Source organism: Podarcis muralis, chromosome W (genome assembly GCF_964188315.1).
Source record: "Podarcis muralis chromosome W, rPodMur119.hap1.1, whole genome shotgun sequence".
Taxonomy (NCBI): Eukaryota; Metazoa; Chordata; class Lepidosauria; order Squamata; family Lacertidae; genus Podarcis; species Podarcis muralis.
This window is the reverse complement of record NC_135674.1, coordinates 12113807-12124319: the sequence shown is the minus strand read 5'-3', so window position 1 is coordinate 12124319 and position 10513 is coordinate 12113807.

The window sequence follows — 10513 nt, the reverse complement described above, 5'->3', positions numbered from 1 at the left end:
AGGTCTCACTCGTCATCTTCAGGCTGGTGCTTTCGGCTTCTTGTTACTGGAACAGAGCAGGATCTCAGTGTTTGAGTTCCTATAAATACTGTTGAGGAGGTGTGGCCTCTAATGTTCTGGGCAGAGAGGAAGTTCCCAGGCTAGTGTGCCTTTTCTTCTTTTGTTTCTTAATTACTTGAGGGATATCTTGAGTGATTTCTTGAGTTGTATCCTGAGTACCACTTAGGTGGGTCATTAGGTGTGGATTAGTTGCTAAAGCCTTTGTGTCTTGACCTCTTGAACTTTGTGAAGAGTTTTTCTGAGAAGATGGTTGTACTGCATTTTGTTGTGCTCTGGCTTGGCTTCGTGTATAGGGGCGAGCTGTGGTTTTGTGGTCTGTGCCAGCCAGATCTGTGTAGGGATTGCAGGGGGGTGCAGCATCCGGAGGTGCCACCATGGTTTGGCTACTGGATGGTATCTGTAATTCATCTGTGGAGAGGGTCTGGGTTTGGGTCTGGTGTGGTTGATTGGTGATGGCGTTCTGTGTGCCTCTGGCTCTGGTGTCAGTTTTTGTGGGGAGGGCTAATTTCCAGATGTCTGGCAAGCGGGATGTGTCGTCACGCTTGTTCATGTTGTGAGGGTGTTTCTCTATCTCGATGGCTTCCATGATTATTCTCTTGTGGTGATGTTCCATGTTAAAGAGCAATTTGGAACATCACCACAAGAGAATAATCATGGAAGCCATCGAGATAGAGAAACACCCTCACAACATGAACAAGCGTGACGACACATCCCGCTTGCCAGACATCTGGAAATTAGCCCTCCCCACAAAAACTGACACCAGAGCCAGAGGCACACAGAACGCCATCACCAATCAACCACACCAGACCCAAACCCAGACCCTCTCCACAGATGAATTACAGATACCATCCAGTAGCCAAACCATGGTGGCACCTCCGGATGCTGCACCCCCCTGCAATCCCTACACAGATCTGGCTGGCACAGACCACAAAACCACAGCTCGCCCCTATACACGAAGCCAAGCCAGAGCACAACAAAATGCAGTACAACCATCTTCTCAGAAAAACTCTTCACAAAGTTCAAGAGGTCAAGACACAAAGGCTTTAGCAACTAATCCACACCTAATGACCCACCTAAGTGGTACTCAGGATACAACTCAAGAAATCACTCAAGATATCCCTCAAGTAATTAAGAAACAAAAGAAGAAAAGGCACACTAGCCTGGGAACTTCCTCTCTGCCCAGAACATTAGAGGCCACACCTCCTCAACAGTATTTATAGGAACTCAAACACTGAGATCCTGCTCTGTTCCAGTAACAAGAAGCCGAAAGCACCAGCCTGAAGATGACGAGTGAGACCTCGTCGAAACGTCGCCTAGACACCCCAACTTTTACACGGGAAGACACCCGAGGACACCAAAACCTGCATTCCTGTACCCGTGAAAATCTACGAAATGTATATATATATATATATATATATATATATATATATATATATATATATATGCAGGTTTTGGTGTCCTCGGGTGTCTTCCTGTTCCAGTAACAAGAAGCCGAAAGCACCAGCCTGAAGATGACGAGTGAGACCTCGTCGAAACGTCGCCTAGACACCCCAACTTTTACACGGGAAGACACCCGAGGACACCAAAACCTGCATTCCTGTACCCGTGAAAATCTACGAAAGCATATATATATATATATACACACACACACATACACACACACACACACACACACTTTTTTATTTAAATACATATTGTTTGCAAAAATGCATTTTGTTACTGATTTTGTGTGCTGGGAACACTACTGCAAAATCTGGAGAAGTGTAAAATCCAGGACATTATAATGATCTGATCTGTACTTTAATCCTGGAGGTAAAAGTTGGATAAATTCATCTTGAAATTAGCAGAAATCATTTCCCCCAAACATCCCTAATGCAAACATTTCCCTATATCTATATAGGAAAGCTATAGGGTGCCCAGATTGCATGAGATTTCCTAGAGCCATTTTTCTGAACACTGAGCTGCCAGCCTAGTTCCTCCTCTAGAACACACAGAGAATGTCAGTAGATTTGGCCTCAAGGTTAGCCCAGTCAGAGTCCACCCAAGAAGTCAGCTTGACTTCACCCTGAGCTGACAACTTAAGGCAAAAATCTTTGGCATCCTGCAGATACCGCAATACTCTCTTGATGCCATTCCAAGCCTGTACACTTGGACTTGAAGCTTCCCTGCTGAGCAGATTGATAGCAAACGCTATGTCTGGTCTGCTCCACTGGGACAGATACAACAGACTACCCAGAGCTGACTGAAAGAGTTCAGCATTTTCGAACACAGCACGTTCTACTTGCTGACTGTCTTTCACGTATCCAGCCTCCATAGGACTTCTGACTCCTGCTGCATTGGCTCATGCCATTTGCTGGCTTCCTCCTGAGGCATCCTTTGAATATCCTCAAAGGTTTCAGGCTCACACCTAGCCACACCAACCCACACACTTGTGGCCTCGAACCTGTCAGGAGGCTTGCCCTTCGTAGATCTTGTTGATCTTCTCAGCGTAAACTCTGTTTCCCCCTCTGACCCACTAGGGCCAGCAAGACCATCCTCAGTGTCAGAAACTTCCCCCTCTGACCTGCTGCGCCTTTTGAACCTTACAGCTGGACCTGCGGGTGAGGAGAGCTCACTCTTTGTCTCAGACTAGACAGTGGCTTGAGGAGGCGTTCTGGGCCTCCCCCTCTGAGGGATTCTAAGCTGCCCCTGTTGTGGACTCTGTTGCCCTGGACTTTGATCCCCAGCAACAGATTCCTCCTCCTCTTCCTCATCTGAGTCAAAAAACTGCTGTAAAATAACATCAGGGTTGCCATGCAAACGCGTCCATCCAGCTTGTTCACAGAACTCAGCGCTGTTGCTGAGTACCAGTCTAGACTGGTTACCACTCGGGTAACCTCCAATGCAAACCTATGCAAACCTCCAAGCTTTAGAACCAGGTTCATGCCCCACAAAGATCATCTTCTTGGACCTTGGTTCGCCCTTCCTGCATAAAGCCTTTGGAATGAGGACCCAAGCCTCACAACCAAACACACGTAAGAAATGCCCTTTGGGCTTCTTACCGTGCAGCAGGAAATAGGGTGTGTCCCCTACAACAGAGCTATAGGACCTGTTCAAAGTGAAGCTGGCAGCTTTCCAAGCTTCGGCCCAAAAGCGCTGTGGGAGCCCTGCGTCATACAGGATAGCAGAAACAGCTTCCTGTAAAGTGTGATTCTTCCTTTCCGCGACTTCATTTTGTTGCGGACTGTGAGGCGTTGTCAGCCGGTGGCTGATTCCCTTCTGGCGGAAGAAACTCTGCAACACAGAACCAGTGAATTCTGACCCCCTGTCACTCTGAAAGTTTCTCACCTTGGTGGAAAAAGTCACCTCAACTGCTGTGATCCAATCTTTGATCAACCCAGCAGCCTCACCCTTGTGTTTAATCGGAAAAACCCAAGAGGACCTCAAAAAATCATCAACTAGGAGAAGAACGAACTTTGATCCACCCCCTGGGGTGTGTTTGACTGTTCACCTCCCTAAAATCACCTACAAGTCTTTTTTGGTTGGTATCTCCCTCATCTACAAAAAAAAACCTGGGGAACCGCCTGCTGCATGGGATTCCCTGATAAACCCCTCTTTTAAATTTTTGTCAATGAACTCTTTCAGAGCTTGTGTTTCTGCTTCAGACACAGAATAGAGTTTCCCAGGCAGTAGTTGGGCCCCCAGAATTCAATCTAGCTTGCAATTGTATGTTCGGGGGGGGGGCAGCTTGTTGGCATCCTTTTCACTAAAAACATCACTGTAGGCTGCGTATGGTGGGGGGAATGGTCAAATCAGTCCTTGTCCCCCTTCTACTTCAGCTTGTTTTGCCCCCACTTGCCTGCTTCCCCCACCTCCCAAACAATATTGAATACAATGCGAAAAGGCAAAGGTGAGTGACAGTTGACGCCAAGCTATCACTGGGTCATGCTTGGCCAGCCAACTCATTCCCAGCACCACTGGGTGTCCCGCCAGCTTAGTCACATGGAAGGACATCGTCTCTGCATGGCGTGATACCTCCATCCTCATGAGCAGGGTCTCGTACGCCACCTCTCCAGCCACCAGTGGTCACCCATTGATTGTTTTGCCCCTCAGAGGGAAATCCAACAGGTGTAAGGCTAGCTGGTGCTTCTGCGCCAAGTCTATGTCAAAGAAATCTGCTGACACTCCAGAGTCCACTAGAGCTTTAACTTCCAGTTGACGCCCGGTTGGGAGTTGTAGTTTCACCATCATGGTAATTCCTGGAACTGGAGCGTCAGCTTGGGGCTCTTTTACTGCTCCTTCCCCTGGCTGTCGGCCCCCAATTTCAGCCAGGCGCTCTTGTTTCCCTGCTCTTGCTCCTTTGCCACGTTGCTGGCCCCCACCTCTGTGCCAGACAGTGACTCCCAGGCCTTGCGGGGCGGACACTGCCTGGCAAGATGCCCTGGCCTGTTGCACACAAAACGTTTCCTGGTTTCCTTCCTTTGCTTCTCTGCCCCGCCTCCAGTGGAAGCAACATTTGAAGCAGATTTGGCGTGCACCACCCTGATCTCCATTGCTTCCTCCTCCTGTCTGGGCCCGCTACCAGTCTTATGTTCTGGAATGTCTGGAATGCGAGCTTCCTGTCAGCATCGCCTTTGAGCCATTGCCACTAACTGGACTCATCCACTTCAGCCCCGACTGGGCTAGGCGAGCTGGGTAGCACTTCCAGAGACCACCTTCTGCACAGGAACATGTCAAAGTGCTGTGGACTCACAGCTTAGAGTTGTGAGCACCGGATTCACTTCCACAAGAAGACAGTCGTCACACAGCAGAGTCTAGCATAGCATATAAATGACTTGGAGAGCAGCTCTGTAGAATATCTTCTTTATTCTATAGCTACAACTATAATACACAACTATATACAGAACTAAATAGGTCTAAGCATAAATGAATGCTGCACTGCACTGAGTGTCTGCAGCTGCTCTTAGCAGCAACCTTATCTATACACACGATCTCTAACACTCAGTCTCTCTCTCTCTCCAACACTGACTGACTCTTTGATGTTAGGCTGGAGCGGAATAAGCAGAGAGCAGAACACCGCCCCTCCTCTCTGGAAAATCACCAGACTCATCAGCAGATTCTTGGATATGGGAGGGGCGAAATCTCCTCACTTCCAGCCAGTGCTGCCCAGTTACATCCCTCCTCTCTGCCATTCGATTCTCCTGATGTAACCCGATATGCAGGCAGATCCGGACCAATTCCTCAAAGGAGGCCAGCTCTGGCATTCGTGCAAGCTTGTCCTGCACCTCCCCAGACAACCCTTGCCGGAAAATGGCCTCCACTGGCTCTGAGTCCATTCTCCACTAGAGCTTGTGGACTAGCATGGCAAATTCTGTCCAGAAGCTCTCACCGATCTGTTTCCTTGCTTCAAATGCAGCAGCTGCTGCGAACTAACTTTCATTTGCAATGAACTCAGGAACACAGTGTCCATCATCTCTGTAAATTGCTGGACATTAGAAAAGGCTGCGTGATTGGCCGCCATCAGCGGCACAACCCATTCTTTTGTGCTTCCTTCTAAATGCGCAATTATGAATACCACCTGTTCCTCATCTGATTTAAAATAATTCTTCCGAATCTTTAGAATATACTGCAGTTCAGTTTGGAAGGTCGAGTATTGTTGGCTGCTCCCTGCAAACGTACTGAGATGCATAGTGACTGCTTTACTTGCCTTGTTCGCTTGTTCCACCTGCAGTAGCTTGCGCTGTTCCTTGAGCTTCCCAACCAGCTCGCTGACTTGTGCCTGTAGAAGGAGGTTCTGCTGCCAAACTGCTTCCACTGCTGGCCCGCTGGCTCCCTGTCCCGGGGCTCCTCCAACCGCTCCCTGCGGCTGCTCACCCCTGGCTCCCTGGGTGCCCCTGGCTGCCTCTGGCTTCTGTATGGCTCACCTCCGCCCTGCCGTTGCAAAGAGGGAGAAAAACTCTCCAAATGCTGTAAAGGTGGTGTTTCCCCTTCGCAGTAACACTCCAGCACAATCAGCGTGGTATTTACAGTTTTTATTACATAGATACAAGAACAGCTACAGTTCAGAATTATGCGTCCAAACCCGTTGAGTCAGATTTGGGGAGTGGCTTCCTACAATTCCTGCGCCAACAAAGTAGGCGTGGGAATTGCGCAAGATGTCTTTGATCCTTACGTTTCATTTCCCTCCTTGTCTGTGCTGATTTGAAAGCCCCCTCCCTTCCTGAGTCTGAGCTTCCTTCCTGAGCCTCTGCATGGTTGCCGGGCTCTCCAACAACCCTGAGCCCCTGCTCTCCCTGGCTACTCTCCGCCCTCTCTTCCGCTTCCTCTGTCTCTGGGTGGTTGCAGGGTTCTCCAGCATCTCTGAGCCCCTGTTCTCCCTGACTGCTCTCCGCCCCCTGTTCTGCCTCCTGCACCATCTCTTCTGTCCATTGCTCCTCAGAATCCTCCCTGACAATGTGGGGGAAAGCTGGGAAATAATGGGAGAGGAGGAGGATGTGGTGGAAGAAGCACCAGGGGAGCAACAACGGGAGGACTTGGTGTCTTTAGAAAGCATTCCAGAACACGGCAGGCCTTGAAAGTAGGAGAGCAAAGAGCTCAAAGGCAGAGGGCCCTTTCCAGCACCCATAGCAATGACTCCTGAGGAAATGGGAGAGACGGAGGGGAGGAGTTTCACTCAGAACAACGCCTTTATTCCCAGAGGCCACATTCCTAAGCCTCTCTCAGATGACCTTGTCTTGTCTGTTCCTGGCAACCTGCCATGGGGATTGGTTCCTCTGCCACCTGACAGTATAACAGTGCCCCCAGCTCCCATAGATGTTCCAGAATGTCATGGTCAATGGTATCAAAGGCCACTGAGAGATCCAGCAGAACTAGGAAGCACCTTTCACCTTTTTTCCTATCTCACCGGAGATCATCGACCAGCGTCACCAAGGCAGTTTCAGTCCCATGATGAGGCCTGAATCCTGATAGGAAGGGGTCCAAATGGTCCGCATCCTCCAGGCATGCCTGGAGTTGTTCAGCAACCACCCGCTCAATCACCTTGCCCAGGAATGGTAGATTTGAGACTGGGCAATACTTGGCCATATCGGCCAGGTCCAAAGATTTTTTTTAAGAAGCAGTTTAATAACTGCCTCTTTCAGTTGGTCTGGGAAGGCTCCCTCACAGAGGGAAGCATTTACCACCCCATGGAGCCAATCACCCAGCACTTCCCGGCTCACTTTTATGAGCCAGGATGGGCAAGGATCAAGGAGACAAGTGGTTGGTTTCACTCGTCCAAGCAGCCTGTCCACATCCTCGAAGCTAACAGATTGGAATTGATCCCACACAACTTGACCAGACAGGACTCTAGCACTCTCCCGCCCTGGCCCTGCTCCCACAGTGGAGTCTACCTCTTTCTGAATCTGAGTGACTTTATCTGCAAAAAAACTTTGCAAAATCATTGCAGGAGATCTTGGGGTTCTTACTGGGCCTCGATGGCAAAGGTGGTTCTGTTAGATTATGAACCACCTGAAAGAATCTCCTGCTGCTGTTTGATGCAGATGCAGTAGAGGTGCTGAAGAAGGTCCTCTTCACTATTGCAATCGCCACTTGGTAGGCTCGACGTTGAGCTCTCACCTGTGTCTTGTAAGATTCAGAATGAGTTTTCCACCACTGGCGCTCTAGCTGTCTCAGCGATTGTTTCTTCGCCCTCAGCTCCAGGGAAAACCACGGGGCCGTCCGGGCTCCATGCAATCAGAGAGGGCGCTTCAGAGCCAGACAGTCGATAGTCCTGGTTAACTCCGCATTCCAACGGGCCACCAGGAAATCAGGTGGAAGACCATCCACATGGGATAAAGCATCCCCTATCACTCTCTGGAAACCGCTTGGATCCATTAAGTGGCAGGGGCAGACCATCCAAATCGGTCCCACCTCCCTGTAGAGGGGAAGGGTCGTGGAGAAGTCCAGTTGCACCAGGAAGTGATCCGACCATGGCACTTCTTTTGTTTCACTTTTACTTAGTGTCAGATCACCCACAGGTCTAAGGCATGTCCGCAACAATGAGACAAAGGATGAACAAGTAAAATCCTCAATGATACATTGGGCAATAGATACTGGTCATAATACAGACATGGAAGCATGGGAACAATTGTGGAATGTGGATATAAAATTTACAGCATGTTATGGTCTTAGAGAAAATTATATGAAAAAGATACATTGATGGTATCTAACATTGAGTAAGTTGGCAAAAATGTATAAATCTAAATCAAATAAGTGTTGGAAATGTAATGAGAAAGAAGGTTCTTTTTATCATATGTGGTGGTCTTGTAGTAAGGTTAAAGCTTACTGGGAAATAATATATAATGAAATGAAATGGATGTTTAACATAACCTTTGTAAAAAAAATCCAGCAGCTTTAATTTTGGGAATTATAGGGACAGAACTACTGTGCCTAAAATGTATAGAAACTTATTCATGTATGCTACTACAGTGGCAAGAATGATACTTGCCCAAAAAAGGAAAGAAGTCCTGACAAAAGAAAAATGGACACAAAAACTTATGGAATATGCAGAAATGGCAAAACTTAAATCAAGATAATAATTTTGTTATAAAAGAATGGAAATGGAAATGGAAATTATTGAATATTTACAAATAAATTATTGATATGCAGAAGATATTAAAAACAAATTTAAGGAACCGCAGAAAGAGGGGGATGGAAGTCAAGTTTTGAAATGTCAAAATGAATGTAAAATTAGTGAAATGTATAAAATTACTGAAATGTATACATTTGAAAAGTATAAATAAATGAGGACTTCCGGGTTAGCGCCATCGACTAATGGCGGATTCCCTCTGAGCTCCGGAGGGAATCGGCTCCGCAGGATCGGGTCTTGCCGCTGCGGCGACGCGGGGACCCTCAAAAATCACAGGCGATGAAGCCTGTGAACCTGGTGACTCGGCGGGCACCATTTGCGCCCCCGACCTGCGAAGGAGCCTTTTTAAAGGCTTCGGAACGGGGGACGGGGTGAGAGGCGCGGTGCTGAGAGTCGACTGCTTCTCCTGCGGAGTGAAGCTGCACTGCCATGGTTGGAGAGCGCTGACTTCTTCTTGTGAGCAATTGGATTCTAAAGTAACAACCCGTGAGTACTACGGAAATTGGAATTGTAAAGAAATTTTTTAAGAATTAGGCACGATCGGGGAAGGTATAAACAGGAAGTCTGCCTCCCCTCCTTGTAAACAAGTTAAAGCAAGGACCTGCTAACTAAGGTCGAGAGAACCTCTTTTTTCCTTCTTTGGTAAAAGATTTTAATTTCACGGTTTGGCAGTATAAGAAATCTTACTGGAGGATAAAGAGTTAATTTTGGGAGCTGAAGTGCCACCCTCCCCGACCCGGGAGTGTTCCGCGAGAGAGCCTGTTGATGAGGTACTAAAGAGTTTGACAGCTGTCAAATTAGCTGTCAAGACGGAAAAAGAGAACTTTGTTTCTGCTGCTTCTGCTGGTTATATCTGTTACAATTTTGTTACAATTTGTTGAAAACAAGGAAGAACTGATACAAACTAACTGGATTTTTGGATTTGAACTGGAATGAATATCAAGGAACCAAAATCCCTCTAGAGGGGGTTTTGGGACATTACAAGAATGGCTGGAGGAGGGAAAATTCAGGCTGAATTGGACAGAGTCTTTGTTCTCTTGGGAAAGTTACAAGGCCAAATTGATGTTTTGGCTACAAATGTTACAACTCTGGACTCAACTGTAAACAACATCATTGAATCTGATAAGGATTTGAATCAGGAAGTTTATTCAACTGGACAAAAAGAGAAACTTGAGAGCTTTGAGAATTTGGAGAAGGAGACATATGTTGTCCCTGAAGAAAAGGAAGGAGGAGCTGTAATTTTGCAGATGACGAAGAAGGACTTGAGGCCTGACATGATGGTAATGAAGGAAAATAAAAACTCGATGTGGAAAATCTGGCATGAATTGGAGATTGAAAAAAGGAGAGATCCCCTTATGTGGAGATCTGAAGACCTAAGGATTACAAATTTGCTTAAGGTGGAAGTTGGAGCTTTGGGGACATCTGGACTTGAAAGGAGTAAGAAACAAGATTTGGGCTCCACTTTTAAGTATGGAGGACTGGCTGGAAGAAACATGGATCCCGTAGGGCCAGAGCTTCTCCGAGATTTGGTGTTCAATTTTAAGGACTATCAAAAAAACCGGCAGAGAGGAATTGAGAGAGAATTAAGAGCCTCGGATGTGAGATCTCCAGGCTAATACTAGATTAAGACTGATGGACATTTGTTGGGGACTGAAACCGGGAAAGGGGGGGGGGGTTGGGAATCCAAAGGGTACATAATTATAATTTGTTCTGTTTTTATTTTGTTTTTGTAATGTGTATGAAAATTGGGAAATTCGTGGAAGGGAATTTGGGTCGACTTTAGAAAAAATGTTTCAAGAATGTGTATTGATGTATAAGTATTGATGTTTAAGTTTGGATAAGGTAAAA